Here is a 16784-nt window from a genome sequence, read left to right on the forward strand (position 1 = left end):
ACTTAATCACGTATTTGTAATCAGGTAAAGACAGCTGGTCAAAATTTAACAAGAACATCTGGAAATGACATGAAGTATATGCATCCCTTCCTTGCTTGATGCAGGATTCTTGGCACCCTTGCCAATATTTCTGAACTAATAAATATTACGTCTAAGCAAAGCAGTGCTTATATGGAGATTTGATGCTAGATGGACAACAGGCAGGAGGAAGTGGACAGGTTCCCTGCAGGATATACCCAGCAGACTGCCATCATGATCAAAAGGTTAGGTGTGGATGGTTCCCATAGACATTGCAAAGCAAAGGCAGCATCAATCTGGAAGTTCAACATTTGGTTCTATAGCAGGAATTTTTTAAAGAAAAAAACTGTACTTCAATTCAAAACTCATGAACACAAATATGCAGACATGTTTTTTTCCATATAAACTCCATATCATGACACTACCCTTAAAGTCAAACAGGATCACTTTCTGGGGGGGGGGGGGGGAACTGTGTGGTCGAAGCCTGAACTTTTTATGTTAGAACTTGTATATTTCTCTTTCATAGCAAGTACACAAAACAAGGTGCAATAAAACTATTAACTGATTCTGTGTACAATTCATTCTACTACCTTGGACAGAGGTGGCATCAAAGAATACAGAGGGGGCCTGATGCGATGTCCTGACGTCGCTCCACGCCCGGCTCCATGTTTAGCCTCAACAATGTGGGGGTCAGCTCCCTCCAAAAAAAGATTGAGGGGGTCCGAAGAGCCTCGGCACCCTGGAGCTGGTGCCTATGACCTTGGATCTTCATCATCTCATTCTGCTTCACATATAGACTAGGGGGAGATATTAAGAGCTAGTGCATACAAAATGGATGCCAAGTGGAAGACACTTTAAACTGATGCCCGTGGTGGAGTTATGTCCATGCTGACATTAGTGTGTGCCACACAGACTGGAAAATATTCTCTTTGTCAGCTTAAACCTTAGTTTTGAAGATTGGCAGTAGCCACTATGTTGATATGGCCACCTTGGAGAACCATGTAAAGCAGTATCTGTGTGACATCATGCCCACCCCAGCAACAACTTCATTATTCAGTTAAATAAGTAGAGTTTAGCCACAGTCAAATCAGAGATCCACAAGTGCAAGTAGCAGAATCAGTTTTATGAACATTAGCAAAATATAAAGCAAGAGGAGGAAAGCAGGATTATTGGGTGTTTAGATATCCTTTGATCTGTTAAGAAGGAATACTCAAGAGAACAAATTTCCTAAATCTATGAAGAAACAATGAAAGCACTGGCTGTAAATAAACTCAGTGTTGACGCTCAAACAATTTGATAATGTAACAATCTGCATAAAGCCTGCATTTTCAAAAATTATTATCTAAACAGAGTCCTAGTCCATTGACCAAAAGATATCAAAATTATCCCTTTATTACAAGAAATCCTAGAATCCCCCTTGAGGCTAGGGCTATCAGAAAATATTTAGCTTGTTTCCAAGCTAATATTTTCTTTACTCCTTTCATTATGAAATTGTAACACATTTTCAATAACTTTTAGCTTTGCTAAACACAACCGCAAGTAATTTCCCAGAACTCTTGAAAAACCTGACATGTGAAATGATTCTCTCGTCAACTTGTGCGTTATCAAGCTGAAAGGAGGCATGTAAGATCATTTGATCATTGAAAGCAATGGAAAAACGTTGGGAGCTTCAGGACAGATGGACGAACTTCAGGTCATATAAAACATTACCAAAGCTATATTTGAAGAAAGATGTGAAAGTGCCCTGGGTAAGACTACTCTGCGTTGCTAAGGAACACTGAAGATGGATGAAATAACTTGTCTCAGTTAAACAGAGCAAACTCCAACCATTTCTTGTTTATTTCTGCAATGTTTTCTCCTACTGATTATTCATTTTAACAAGTATACAAAAGATAATCCCTCATTAAACCATTTAGACAGGGAAGAAAAGATGAACACCATGTAAGTGCTTAAAAATAGCCAAGTTAAGGAATAAACACTCTTCTGGGAACGGGGACGACGACTCAACCACCATTTTGTTAAAAATACAAAAGATGCTGGGATTCACAAAGGACTGTGAGGATTTTGGTTAACTACCAGAAAACACCGAAATATACATAACAGTAAATGTAATATACACATTACAATACCACTTGTATCAGCTCCATGACTGACTAGAGAATTTGGCATTAAAAATAATAATCACGGCAGAAAGAACTATTCGTGCCATAGGTTGTATAATATGGCATATACTCTCTTTTTCTACACGAAGATTAGTCTGAAACGTTAAACTGTAACATGGGAAGTGTCCTTGGGAGACTTGAAATGGAACACCCTTTGGATTTTTTTTGTGATTTAATATCCATCACTGCCGGTTTCATTAACAGAAAGTCTAGATTTTCAACTGGTAAATCAAGCAGATCACTGCCCTCATGTGAAGCAACCCCAACAGTTCCAATGCCCCTTGACATTTTTTTTCTTGGTGACACTGCCAGGACACTGTGCCAACATAGCCTAAAAGTCGTAAGAATAAATATATAAATAAGAGTGGAATGCAGAAAGTCCATTTCATTTTCGATTAGGCTATCCTTTTTTATTTTTTACTCAAAACAAACCTAGCAGCTAAAAACACTCAAAATCAGGCCAAACAAACAAACAAACAAATTCCTGCTTTTCTGTCTTTTTTCCAAAGGTGGATTATAACTGGATTTTGATAAAAACAGCTGCCCATTTCATCTCCCTTGCTGCAAATCATCAGCAGGAAAGTGACGTAAATGGGATGAAAGTCATTGGGAATGTAGCTAATACGAACGAACGAACAAAAAGCTAAATTAATAATAATACTGACTAACTTTGGCTACTAAAAGCAGCAGAACTTCGTGTTTTTGTGGATACAGTTTTAACATTTAACTAGAGTTAAAAGTTCTAACAACATGAAAGAAAGAAAGAAAGAAAGAAAGAAAGAAAGAAAGAAAGAAAGAAAGAGAAATGCACAGACATGCAGCCAAAGCCTACGCCTGTTTACTCGGAAGCAAGGCTCACAAAATTCAATGGGATTTACTCTTTAGTAAGTGCACACAGGATTTCAGCCAAAGCCTCTTAATGTAACTTCATATGAAGTTACATTAAGAGGCTTTGGCTGAAATCCTGTGTGCACTTGCTAAGGAGTAAACTTCATATGAACATAACCTTCAATAGAAGTTTGGACTGTTTGTTCCAAGGAAAACACAATATGATTTCTCTGTGGAATTAAAACACATTCAGAACACTGTGATGTCAGTTCTACCTTAACTTCCAACTGTCCTGTTCTAGCCAGAATAGTGTCAATTTGCACATTCTGGTCCCAAGGAAATCTCCACCCTACAATCCTCCATTTAAAAAAAACAACAAACAACTATATTTTATTCCTGCCTCTTAGTAAACACTTAAAGCCTAGAGAGTCTGCATCAAGACAAATCTGCCTGTCAAAAGTTGTATCTAGATCTCTGTAATCTTCATATTATTTCCTCATGAGGACTCTAAAAAAACAATTTCAGAGGGTCACGTAAACAACTATACGCTGAGGCAAACAAAGAAACTCAACATAAAACATTAAGTTCAAATGCTGTGCTGATTCCCAACCACCCAATACAAAAAAAACCACACAACCAGATGCTTTTACTATTGGCTGGTTCCAGGCGGCTGAAATTAAGGGAAGGAGAAGACCAGGAACAGAGAGGGAGAAAAAGGCTAATGGGGTGCCTGTTGAAGGAAAGCCAAATGGAGAAGGAGCAGAGGCAAGGAAAGAGCTTGGTTCATCCTTCTACCCACTCCTCTAATTTACTGCTAGACTGCATCAATAAATTAGCATTAGGGGGGCACAGGGGTCAACATGGCCTTGAGGGCAACATGCCCAGGGTCCCCTCAAACCTGGCAGCATCTCCATTGGTAGGCAAAAGGTATCTTTGTGTATCCTGCTCCCTTCTGGTATAAAAGAATCTATTTAGCTGCAAACAGGTAGGTTTTTAATTATTAAAGCAAGCAATTAGTATGTGTTTTTATGAAATATACTACAGTAATTGGGAAATAAGACTATTGATCTAAACCAAGAAAAGGGGCAATTCATTTGGTTTTGGTTTTTAAATACTCATAAGGCCATCCGATAGCCATGTTCTCAGGGCAGCTTATAGAAAAGCTTCACAATCAACTCTGGGTACACTTGGCAAATAGGTTTGCCCTGAAGAAGGGATTTACAGCCTCAAATGCACTGAAACATTGAACACTTTGTTCAATAAATCTGTGATGAAGATTGACAAACATACCAGCCTTAAAAACATCTGTACTTGCTTGTCTGCCTGCTACACTAAAGAAGCATCGTTTGCAATACTGTACAAAATGGCATGTCCTATCCCAAGTACCCTGAAGACTACTGTGACCTCCTAAAATATTGTGCATTGTTTTAACATTTTAAAGGATGTTTTTAAGCACAAACTATTAAGGAATCAAGGGAAGACACGTGTAAATTGGCTGCCAAGGTCACACAATCTCAAAGTGAGTGAATGATTATATTTCTTAACAATCCTAAACAACTCCATTACAATTATGTCCAGTCCAGTTTGGAGAACACCAAGCATTCAAATAGTCTCCTAATTTGCAGTTTTTGCAGTTAAACATCTAACACGGCCATCTGTTTTCAAACGAGCCTGAAGATTAAATTTTTAAAGAAAGCTAATAGTTTTATGCAGAAGTGAGACTAATTTTTAAAGCATTGCCAGCAACAATGATCAGGGCCATGTAACCCTGAGACTATAAATCATATCCAAAAACAAAAGGAATTTATGACAACAGAAGCATTTTGTTCCTTTAAGGGGAGGAGGGAGGTTAAGTGCAAGATCAAGACAGGAAATTGTTCTTGTTAAGCTGAAAGATCATGTAATTGTTTATTTGGGAAAACTCTGATTTACCTTAAACTATGCGCAAGGTTGGAATGAGAAGGTCACTGTGTATTAAATTGCAGTCCAGTAGACAACCAAGGTCAAAGGCAAATTTTCTGAAAGTTTATATTAGAAAGACCTCAAGCTTTTGTATTCACAAAATATGGCCAAGACTTCCCCTTGGGGCATCCAACTCCACAACATATAAAGCATATATAACAAACCCTGCAAGCCACAGAGAGTGTTGAAGGATATTAATTTAGAGATTTTTACATGTTGTTGGGTCAAAACAGCAAAGCAAGGTTGCTTTAAATCTTCCGATAAAGCCCTTGGTGGGGTCCAAACAGTATACTGGACTTTGACCTGGAAAACTGTGTTGATGGGCCAAGTTCAGACACTTTCTGGGTGGCCTTGAGCAAATCACTGCCTCAAAAACTCCGCTTCCCTAGGAAAAACAAAACAAAACAATGATCTCCCTTATGGGATTTGTTAGAAGAAGACAAAAGGTGGAGTTCTACAAGCTTTTCGCCCTCTGGAAGCAGTCATTGCCTCCAAATTACATCAGTGTGTTAACGTAAAGCTTCAAAAAGCAGAGGATCCCAAACTAAAAAGATTTGTATCTCCCTTTCCTAGCTTACAACTTTGTACAAAGTTATATATACATAATGTATATATAATCTCTTTTTTCAGACTAGCAGTCAGGAGATGCAATGTTGTAAAATGTGAAGCAATCCGTGTCAGTCTGTTGGATATTCACACATTTATTTTTATTTTCACATCTCATCCACAGCAATATGGTTAAGGTGTATATTTAAGACATTTACTTTTGAGACATATCTACCAAGGCAACAGTAAAAGTTCTGTACTTATTGCAGTAAGGCTGCGTTATAATCAGTACTAAATGCATTCACAGTCTTATTGTGGTTTCTGGAGGCCTCCATGTTAAGAATCTAGAAACCAAAGTATGAACCAACTTCTCCTCAAGCTGAAAATCATTTGAAGTATCAGAAAGCACTGCACTGGCAATGCCAGAGGTTCCTGACAGTCCTAAATTCAGGTTTAAATGAGAGGTGCTATCTTGGAAAACATGTGGTTCCTGTCATGTGACAAAGACGCATGAGAGCAGGAACAGCTGTTGATGCCTAACTGCTTTAACTGTCGTTCTAAGATGTAACTGCCATTCTAGTCTGTAGATGTCGTTCAGTGCTGTGTGAGATACTTACTTTGACTGTGGTGACTGGTTTCTCTCAGAGTGTGTGCCTGTATAGAGATGAGCCTGTATTCTATATGTGATCTATTCTTATGAAGTTTATTTTAAACTTAATAAAAGTTTTTATTTGTTTCAATGAAAACTCTGCTTAGATAATTCCCACTGCGCGTCAGGTTATGGTGCCCAGAGTTTTATGGATGGTGAATTGCTAAAGCTGGCAAATCAGTGTGCTGTCGGTGAGGACCTCGAGGGGACTGAAAGTCCTGTGGTGAGGCCGCGTACCAAAGAAACAGACCCGGTGCAGCAAGGAGCAGAAGCCATGTCAGCTCAGCAACATGCACAGTTTATTAATCTTGGCAACACTGCCCAGATGGAATGTCTGAATGATAAAAACTACTTGACTTGGGCTCTCAAGCTTGAATTAGTTCTAAAACATGATAAACTTTGGCACTGTGTGGAAAATAGTTTGAATCCACAACCCTCTGAGAAACAACGTGAAGATGATAGATCCAGAGCGCAAATTTTGTTGGCTCTAGAGGAACCACAGGTTCTGCATATTGCAGATTTAGACTCTGCCAAACAATATTGGGATCATCTACGTCAGATACATCTGTCTGACAGCACTGGTTCAATAATTGGACTAACTAGGAGGCTGTACAGAACTGTGCTACTTGAAGGTGGATTGTTTAACCACACACCTCCAGACTTTGTGCATGTTATTTCTCCAGTTGCAAAGGAGAGGTAAAAGTTATCCAGACTTGGATCAAGTCTATATCCTGCTATCCAGTCTTCCACCAAGTTTTAATATTGTGATAGCCTCTCTTGAAAGCATGAGGAAAGAAGATTTATCGATGGCTTATGTAACAACCCGTCTACAGGAGGAAGCTGAAACGCCCGTGGAAAAGCTGAGTGAGAAGGCAGACCGGGGGAGTTCCAGTCACACTGCCAGTCAGAGACCCAGATTCTCAGGAGGAGATGGGATCAAAGAACGCTCCACGGATCATGCCATGTTGGCGAAAAAATGCTTTCGGTGTAACAAGTTTGCACACATGAAGAAGGATTGTCATGTGAAAATCCCAGCAAGAGCGAGTGGTTCACGTGAGACAGAAAAGTGGACGCATTTCATCTTGGCCACCGCCAAGAAAAGAACTTTTTTTCACACAGTTCTGCCAGAATCATAATGAACAGCCCTGAATGTTTTACAACACTCAGCAAATTACCAAAAGGCAAGGATAGCGTTTGTCTTGCCGATGGGCGGCATTGTCCAATTTCAGGTATAGGTACCATATATCTACCATGTCTAAATACAGAATTGAGCAATGTATTGTTTGTTAAAAAATTAGAATTTTCTTTGTTGTCAATTTCATGCCTTACAAAGGTTGGTTTTGCATTTATTTTTAAGGGTGATGAGTGTTTTATTAAGAAGCAGGGCAAGGTAATTACTTCTACAAAAATGGTGGATGGCTTGTACTATTTACAGCATTCTCCAGCCAGTGATGGGGTCACTAAGAGATCTAAAGCTGGGGAAAATGATGTGTTGATAACTGAACTATGTCAGCAAAACTCTAATTGCCCACATAAAAACTGCATCCATGCTCTACACAGAAAAATGGGGCATGCAAGTTTCAAATATCTGGTGAACATGTAAAAAATATGTAAAGGTTTAAAAGTTAACCAGTGCAGCACATGCCTTGATTGTGCTATTTGCAAGCAAGCAAAATCAAAGTTGCAACCAATACCAGGTAGAAGTGATAGAATTTCTACACATGTTCTGCAATTTGTTCATTCTGATTTAATTGGTCCTTTTCCAGAGAGTGAGGGAGGATCTCGATATGGTCTAATTATTGTAGATGATAAAACAAGATATTCATGGCTATATTTCTTAAGAAACAAATCAGAATGTGCTGATGTTTTTAAGTCCTGGAAGGTATGGGCAGAAAAATGTTTTCAAAGGCCAGTTATTCAACTCCAAAGCGACCGAGGAGGCGAATATTTAAGAATTATTTCCAGGCATGGCTTAAACGCCATGGAATAACGCATCGTCTTACATGTCCAAATAGTCCTTGGCAGAATGGAGTTGCCGAGAGACGCGTGGATATCATACAAATTGTAAAGGACAGCTTGTTAACTGATGCTGGATTGAAAAAGGATGCAAAGCTTTGGGGAGAAGCTCTCCTGGCCGCAATTTCTTTAGTGAATCGTACTTTCACTACTGCCACGGGTGATATTCCCTACAGAATGCTTTTTGGGAAGGAACCAGGTTTACATGTGTGGGGGAGTTGGGCTTTTGTTCATATCCCCAAGTCTCTAAGACGTAAAGGTGAGCCTAAAACTAGAAAGCTACATTTTATTGGCTATCAGGGCTATTCCAGCAGACATTATCGTTTTGCTTTGGGCCATGGCCGAGTACTTATTTCACAAAATGCTGAATTTGCTGAACAGGATAGGTGGGAACAGGTTCATGCCAATCCTAGTATTTTAGTTCCTCTATCAGTACAACCACAGGAGCCTCTCAGGCAGCCAGCTGCTGAGGAAAGGCTAGAAAGTGGGGAAAATTTGCTCTCAGACACTGACACTTTGCAAAGTGCCACTAGCAGTGAATCAGAGGAACAACAAAATGATGAGCTGGAGGAGCAACAAGAGGAGGAAAGTCCAGTGGTTATTCCTAGGATGTCCACAAGGACTACCAAGGGTATTCCCCCTGATAAATTGACTTTTGGTGCAACAAGTGTTATGTTAATTGTACAGAGCCACAGGATTTTGCTCAAGTTCTGAAACTACCTTCTAAGGAACAAACCCAATGGTTTGGTGCCATGAAGGAAGAGTTTGAATCATTCAGAGAAAATAAGGTTTACACACTAGCCAAATTGCCACCAGGTGAAAAGTTAATTTCTAGCAGGTGGGTCTTTAAAAGGAAGAGTCAGGTATCAGGTGATACACGTTTTAAAGCTAGACTGGTAGCAAAAGGTTCTGCACAAAAGCCAGGAATTCACTATGATGAGCTTTTTGCACCCACTGCCAAGGCAGAATCAGTGAGGCTTCTTTTGTCTGTTGCAGCTGACAAGAAATTGAACGTGAGTCATTACGGTATTACTTCTGCATATCTAAATGCTCCTCTGGACCAGGTGATATACATGCGACAACCTCCAGGGTTTGAGGAAGGGAATGATTTAGCATGGAAATTAGACAAAGCTGTCTATGGTCTTAAGCAAAGTGCTAAATGCTGGAACGATTGTATAAACACACAACTCTTAAATTGTATATTTTTTAAAAAAAATGGAAGAAAGTGGAAATCACAAAGGAAAAGGATGCATGAGTAACCAACAGTTGCAGGGAGAAGGTCAAGCATCCCAAAGCTCAGAATGAGCTCAGGCTTGAAAGAGAGGTTAAAAATAATTTTAAAAGGTTTCTTCGGCAATGTTTGAAGCAAAAGGAAGAACTACTTTAATATTAGGTGTAGTAACCCACTACGTAACCAATCCTATGCGTCTATTTACACCAATCTTGTCCATATGAAACATCTTAAATCAGGCTGCTAGTATTAGGACATTAGGACATGTGTAGTATTTGATCTGGCATACGTATGCAAACAAATTACATTTCACCAGATAAGATGCAACACAAAATTAAAACATTGAATTCACCACATTTTAAATGAAATCTTCACCCAAGGTAAATTTCCTAGTTCCTTTCTGTCTCATTTATGTATGCCTATTACAAAGTATACTTTAAGGCAATTAAATGCATCATTATCATAAATACTCTTCAAAACAGCTAAACATCCAGTCATTTCTATCATGCCAGGCTCCGACAGGTTTCCAGAAGAGGTTGGAAACAGTGTGTAAACAACAGCTCAGCAATTTTGAAAGTTCAGCCACATAACATTTATGGGTGGGCAGCTCTTCTGTTCGTGGGGAGTAGGTGGCCTAGCTGTTGAACGGGCTCTGTGTCTCAAATCTGTCAAGGCCCAAACAGAAGCAAGTCTGTTTACTTTTTATTAGCAAACTACCAAGATCTGAAGTCAGTGGTATTTTGAACTCCCTTCTCAGCAGCAGATGCACAAATAAACTCAAGAAAATCTTTTTGAACTGTATGCTTGGGCATGAACTGAGGCACGAAAACCACAGGAAAGTGCCTGGCTCAAACGTCCTCTGGAGAGACATCAGCTCAGAAGCAGCATACAATATATCTTGACATTGTGCTGCTGGTGCAAAGTATGAGCAGTCAACACTTCAGCCTAAGAACTGTATTTCATAACAGGGCGCCTCACACGTGAAAACATCTTGTCGCTTTTCTTGTTTTCCTAGAAACACATTGTTCTTGTTCCATAGGCTTTCCTGGATGGTATACCTTGCCTGATCCTACTTTCTGCTTGTGTGGTCCTATCTATATTTCATAAAATCATAGAATTGTAGAGTTAGAAGAGACCCCAGGAACCATCTAGCCCAACCCTCTGCAATGCAGGAAACTCAACTAAAACATCCATGGCAGATGGGCATCCAACTTCTGCTTAAAAACCTCCAGTGAAGGAGAGCCCACCTTGTAAAGCAGATTAGGCAGAGAGTGAGTGAGTGAGTGAGTGAGTGAGTGAGTGATTGGCCCAAGGTCACCCATTGAGCTTCATAGCTGAGTGGGGAATTTGAACCCTGGTTTCCCAGGTTCTAGTCCAACACACTACTCTACAGTGGCTTGCCCAGCTATGAAAACTGAGGAATGTAAATTCAAAAAAGGACCCTAAAGCTTTAGATCTGAAAAGGTCTGCATTATATGCTGTTGCATTGAAAGTCGAAACATAGACAGGATGAGGTGAAAGGATGGCACTAGAGACCAAATGAGAAAGAGAGCAATTGTACAATAGTTGCAGAAACGTCTTCTGCAAGTCACATGCAAGTAGTAAGGGGGAACATTACATGGGTGGCAACGGCGACAGCAGTGCCAAGCCTACTCCCATGCTCATCATGGGATCTGACACCTTCCATGTACAGCATAAACATGAAACAGTAGAATTAAAAACAAACTTGGCAGAGCACAGGATACCTACTAGGAATAGGATACGACATTGCACTGATTCAGCAGCAGTTGAGGACTGTAATTCAAGTTTCCAGCTCAGGCCACAGTCAACTTCTTAAAATTAGAGGGTTTGTTTTTTTTTTGCAAAAACTTTATTAAAAAATTAAGCTTCTACCAATCATTCTCAGGTTGCACTGAACAGCAATTTTTCTGAAGTACATAAAACTTTCAGTAGGCACTCTAAAACGGGACTTCTAGCCAACGTCTCTAACACTGTGTGTACATTATTCTAAATCCCAAGAGGTTATTAAAAGTTTTGTATTTAAAAAATTCTAGGGGGAGTAAAAAAAAATTGCACAAAAACCCTTACCAACACCAATTGGTGTCCAGACTGGGTGCCAAACTGGTAAACATACAAGTGTGATTAAATCGCAAACTGAAATGGAACATAAATCCGAGATCAACTTTTACAAATGAATTTGTTCTCATTGTGCTTTTCCAAACTACCTATAATTATGCCTACATATGAAAATATACTTTCTCCCCACCACACAGTATTTTATCAAGCCTAAGCTTCTAAGGGAAGAAATGTACATTAGAAGCGAGGAGGAAGAATTGGGTAGAATTCATTCCACTTCATGTCTTGAAAGCTCTAATTAAAATTCAATATTGCACTTTACATATGGGTTCTTATATGAAACTCCTGTCATGGCTAAGACTTAAGGTTAACCAGGTTAATAGAGTCCAATAAAACAGCTCTATTGAATTATACCAAGCCACTGAAATACACTAGGCTGCAATCTGCTTCTCCTTTATTCTTGACCACTGCGCTAAGATCGAAGCCAACAATGTGTGGTTAGCATCCAAGAACTATTTATGTGCAGGATAGAAACTTCCAAACGCCACCCCTCTTCCCTTGAAGAAAGTGCATATATTTACACCTCAAATATTTCCCTCCAGTCTGCTATTCCCATTGTCACAGTGTTATGTGTTAACAGATCTGTGCACACTTGCCAAGTATCACTCAGTTGAAACAGAGACACTCCCCTCAATATGGATTCATTTTAAGAGGGGTTTTGTTTTTTACTTGTATGGCCAAAGCTAGCTGATTTATGTCCAGTTGCACAACCACATGCACATGATTACAGCCTGCAGACGACTGAGGAACGACATGATAGTACTCCTCAAATACCTGAAGGCTGTCAAATAAAAGAGGGCAAACCCTTGTTCTCGGCTCCAGACGGCAGAACAAGATCTACAGGGGTTTGAGTTACAAGGGGGTAGGGCTTTGGTTAAGCATTAATAGAAACATCCTGACAGTTATAGCAATTCAGTAATGGCACCAATTACCTAGAGGAGTGGTGGGTTCCTCTGCTGTTTGAGGTTTTCAAGCAGAGGGTATATCTGTTGTGGTTATTCTAGCTCTGGGTTTCCTGTATCAAGCTGGATGGTGGACCTACAAGAACCCTCCCAACATCTTGAGTGCAAGCAGAAGATTCCTCCATAACATTTCTCTGTCCCCTCCTTTCCCAAAACGAAACAAACCGAGGGCTAATATTCGCATTAACTCAAACATAAAAATTATTATTTGTAATAAAAAAAAATTTAAGGATTCACAGAAGGCAGCTGAGGGTTTCTGCTTCCTAATATGCATCTTGGGAACAAACTGTAACTTCACGTGGTCATAATATCAACTATGCATGGCTTGAGACAAGGTCTCCATATCAGAAAACACAATGTAAGAACTAATCCATTTTATGGACTTTGTTTCCTAAGCCAAACTATGCTACTGAATCAGCACAACCCATTCAGAGCACAACCCATTTTGCAGTTTTCAACTTTTATTTCCTTCAACAAAGCATTACAAATAATAAAAATGTGCATTCTTCTTCCCCTATTCATGCAACATATCCAGCTTTTTTGGGGGGGGGAGGAGCATAATGGATTGTATCAGCTCTTCACACTCATCATTCATCCCAAGTTGTGAACAGAACCTCCACCTGCACTACTTGAATGTATGTATGTGGGATCTCTCTACGCATTTTGTAGTGTCCCAGGTCTACGTATAGGTCTGTTATAGTTGTGTGGAAATACATAGATGGGAGGTGTTTATAATCCCACTCCTAGGCATGAATACATCTTATGTCAAGTGAGCACGGCTTCTACCGCTGTTCCATTTCCGTTTGGGTCAGCAGCCTCTTAGTTCTCACTCTGAAGGCCACTTCCTCCATGTCATAAGATACATGACAGGATAATCTCCAAAATAACGCACACAAGAACTATTTCTGAAGGCCCACTAATATTTATTACCTGCCCAACAACATGCATCCACATAACTTTACATGAGAGCCTTTAAAAAAGCAGCATTAAAAGCTCTGAATCAGGATGCCTCAATGTAGAATACTGTGACTATGGAATCAATGGGTCTGTGCATTTGCTATTTGCTGAAAAATGGCACTGGGGCTGTGCCAACAAAAGTTCCCTCCCAGTTCACTTTCAGCAACTTTGTTGTGCTGAGTTGCAAACTAGCAATCGCATTTCTGCTCCGCCACATGCAAAATGCTAAATATTCAACCCTCTTACCCAAGCAGACCAGATTTTGTCTCATGAATCAGTTCCCAACGAAATGGAATCTTTTAGAATTCCACTCCACCACACCAGTTTGGGGTGGTCTGCAGAGGTTCTGCATTCTGTCTACAGGAATCTGTGCCTACTACTAACTGGTAAAAAGAGAATCTCCATAAATTTAGAAAACTGAAACCTTCAGCAAATGCCCTTTAATATGTCCTAAGAAACCGCAGCATGAGAAAGGTTGGGGCAGCAGTCTTTGATTTCTTCTACTACATAAACAGTAAGCAGGAAGCTGCCTTAACAGGCCAGACCATTTCTCTTGAGCAAGCACTGTGACTGGATCCTGCTTTCCAGAGTCTTATTCGGGTCTTACCCATCACCCACTACTACCTGATCCTTCTAACTGGAGGTACCTGGGGTTGAACTTTAGACCAGAACCAAGCAGAGTGAGCCAGGAGGGCCATTTGGTCTAGGCCTCAAGCTCAAAGAACTCACATTTAGACATTTGTTAATTTTTTGGCATTTGAGAAGTTTTGCGACTATGCACATCACACCAAAATGTGACACCCACTCTCAGCTTAGAGCTGAATTTTTTTAGCAAGTAAGAGATGTGATTTGGTAAAGTGTATGTGTGTTTGTCAACGGACAGAGATTTTGTCATTTTAGTAAAAATGTATCAGTTCTGACAGCACAAGATTGGACAGCGATGAATATGTCTTCAGATTGGCTGATTATATAAACAATCCACTCACTCCTTTTTGGCAACTTACTTTTGTGTACAACAACAAACTTTATTTATTTGCATAGCCCACAGGCCGTTGCATCAAAAAGACACATTACAGATACTGATAAAAACCATATATAACCAATAAAATGAGCTGAATCTGGATTCGGCACAATTAAATCAAGAATGACATCTTAATTATGAGGGGGCACTGTTATTCAGCTGGCAGCCCTCAATTTCATGGCCCTCTCAACAAATCTGGCTACCTTCTCCGTTGTCTGGGTATTCTGGTCTGCCAGGAGGAAAAACAGTATCTCCTCAGGCGAGCGGCCCGGAACTTACTTTTGTGTGTCCTCCTATTACAGTATTATATTATTATTACTATTATAATTATGTCTACTACTACTAGGGGCCTCAGAAGCTGGAAGCTGCCTAGCCCTCTATGGATCTGCAAGAGGGTCTACCTGGACCCTTCACTATACAAAGCAGGTGCTCTCCCACTCAAGCTACTCTCCCTCCCCATAAAAACTCACCACTGCTTTCCACTAGGGAGGTTCATTGTCCTTCAAAGTCCACCCCCTTGCAATGCTTTTTATTTCTAAAATGAGCAAATAAACCTAGAGCTTGCCAGGAAGCCTCGCCCAGAAGCTACTAAATCGCAGTATGTGGGTGTTGGTGCTTAACACGGAAAGGCACTCTGCACGTGCTCCGGAACACTATTTTCTTTCTTACAACTTAAGCCTGCTTCATCGCTGAATGCAGACGCCCGCGCCTCGAAGCCCACTAAGAGGCAGTGCCCGGTAAGGTGAGGTTTTTCGGGGAGGGAGCTTTGCTTGGAAGCCTCCCGGGCGCTCCGTCGACCTCGGATGTTCGGCCAGTCAGTAACTGCTGGGCCCGACGACAGGGGTCCCTGCAGGTCTTGGCAGAGGAGAGGTTCCTCCGGGGAGGGAGGCTCGCGTTCCCCCCCGCGCCGCCTCCCTCGCTCTCCTTTCATATGCATATTCGCCAGCGCCGCCGAGGGGGCCGCCTCTCGTCTCTCACGCGGAGCGCCCAAGCAACGTGCCCCCGCCTCCAGCCCGTCCCTCGCGTCCTCCCCGGCCGCGCCAAGGCGGCTCTTTGCAGCTTGAGCGCCTCGCCGCCCGTCGGCCTGCGCGCGCCCTGGGCCCGCCGCTGCTCTGGTCCTCTCGCCTACCCGCCTTGCTCTGTGGAGCTGCGGCGCTGAGGCGGCCAGCGCGCCCGGCGCCCTTCCCTTTCCCGCCCAGCTCGGCTCGGCTCGGCTCTTTGCGCGGCCTCGGCTCTTCACCCCACCCAGACGGGGGAAACTCACCTCCTCCTTGTTGGTCCCCTCCTGGAGGCCGGCGGCAGCAGCAACGCGCGGCCTCCCCGGCTCCGCCTCCCGCTCGCTCTCCGCCCCGACGCGGAAGGGAGGAAGAGCCGGCCTGGGCGAAGCAGCAGCAGCAGCAGCAGCTTGGCTTCCCCCTCTTACGCGGCGCCTCGGAGCAACCCGCGTTGCAGGTGCGCCGGCGCGTTGGCCCCGGCTTGCCTTCTCCAGTGCACCGAGCCGCGCTTACTCAGAGGTAAGCCCCGTTGGCTTCAGCGGGATTTACTTCCAAGTAAGTAGGTTTAGGACAGACTTTGTCGGCAGAGGGACGTGGACGAACTCACTGGAGAGAGGCATCGTATATTTTAGAACTATCCTTCCCACACCTTTACTGATCCGCTCCATGGGACTTACTGTGTTACTGTGTAAGGTCACAGCCCAAGCGGGCTAATTCACGGCAAGACATCTACACGATCCCTTCGTGTTAATGAAACAGGGCGCGCAAAACCGGGCTTTGCTTTTGTCGCCGCCGCTAATCCGTGCATAGTCTTCAGCATCAATGAACATTCATTCAGAGAGCGATCACACAGACACCCGCTCCCCAGGGAACTCCTAGAATCTTCAAAAGTACACACCCATCCTTTAAAGACACCTGCATGCATCTCCACAAGGCAAGGCCATAGCTCAGCTGGTAGAGCATCAGTTTTGCATGCAAAAGGCCCCAGGTTTAATCCTGAGATCACCAGGTAAAGCTGGGAATGTGCCCTGTCTGAAATCCTGGAAAGCCACTACCGGTCAGCATTGATCAGTAGTTCCCAATCAGTGGTCGGGGACCCCAGGGGGTCTGCATAACCCATTACGGGAGTCTGTGACACCATTCATGTACCATAGAGATATCAAAATTTTCAAAAGTAGGGGGTCCATGACTTGGCTGTGTGGTTTACATAGATATGCTATTTTAAAATACTCCCACTGGAACAGAAAAAGCCTATAGATAAAGATCTATGAAGAAATTTATTTTTAATGTCACCTGGTATT

General features: G+C 41.9%; 1 protein-coding gene across 3 annotated transcripts in view; it reads right to left on the reverse strand.

Moving 5' to 3' along the window:
• The window catches only part of GTDC1 (glycosyltransferase like domain containing 1), a 202353-nt gene extending 186462 nt beyond the window's left edge, over positions 1–15891 (reverse strand). The window contains exon 1 of one of the 3 annotated variants that reach the window (XM_033164331.1): positions 15753–15891. The gene's annotated coding sequence lies outside the window, so the exon portion shown is untranslated. The remainder of the gene's footprint in view (positions 1–15752) is intronic. The other 2 variants (XM_033164322.1, XM_033164313.1) reach the window with 2 other exon arrangements.
• Positions 15892–16784: the final 893 nt, after the last annotated feature.

This window comes from Lacerta agilis, chromosome 1, assembly GCF_009819535.1.
Source record: "Lacerta agilis isolate rLacAgi1 chromosome 1, rLacAgi1.pri, whole genome shotgun sequence".
Classification (NCBI taxonomy): domain Eukaryota; kingdom Metazoa; phylum Chordata; class Lepidosauria; order Squamata; family Lacertidae; genus Lacerta; species Lacerta agilis.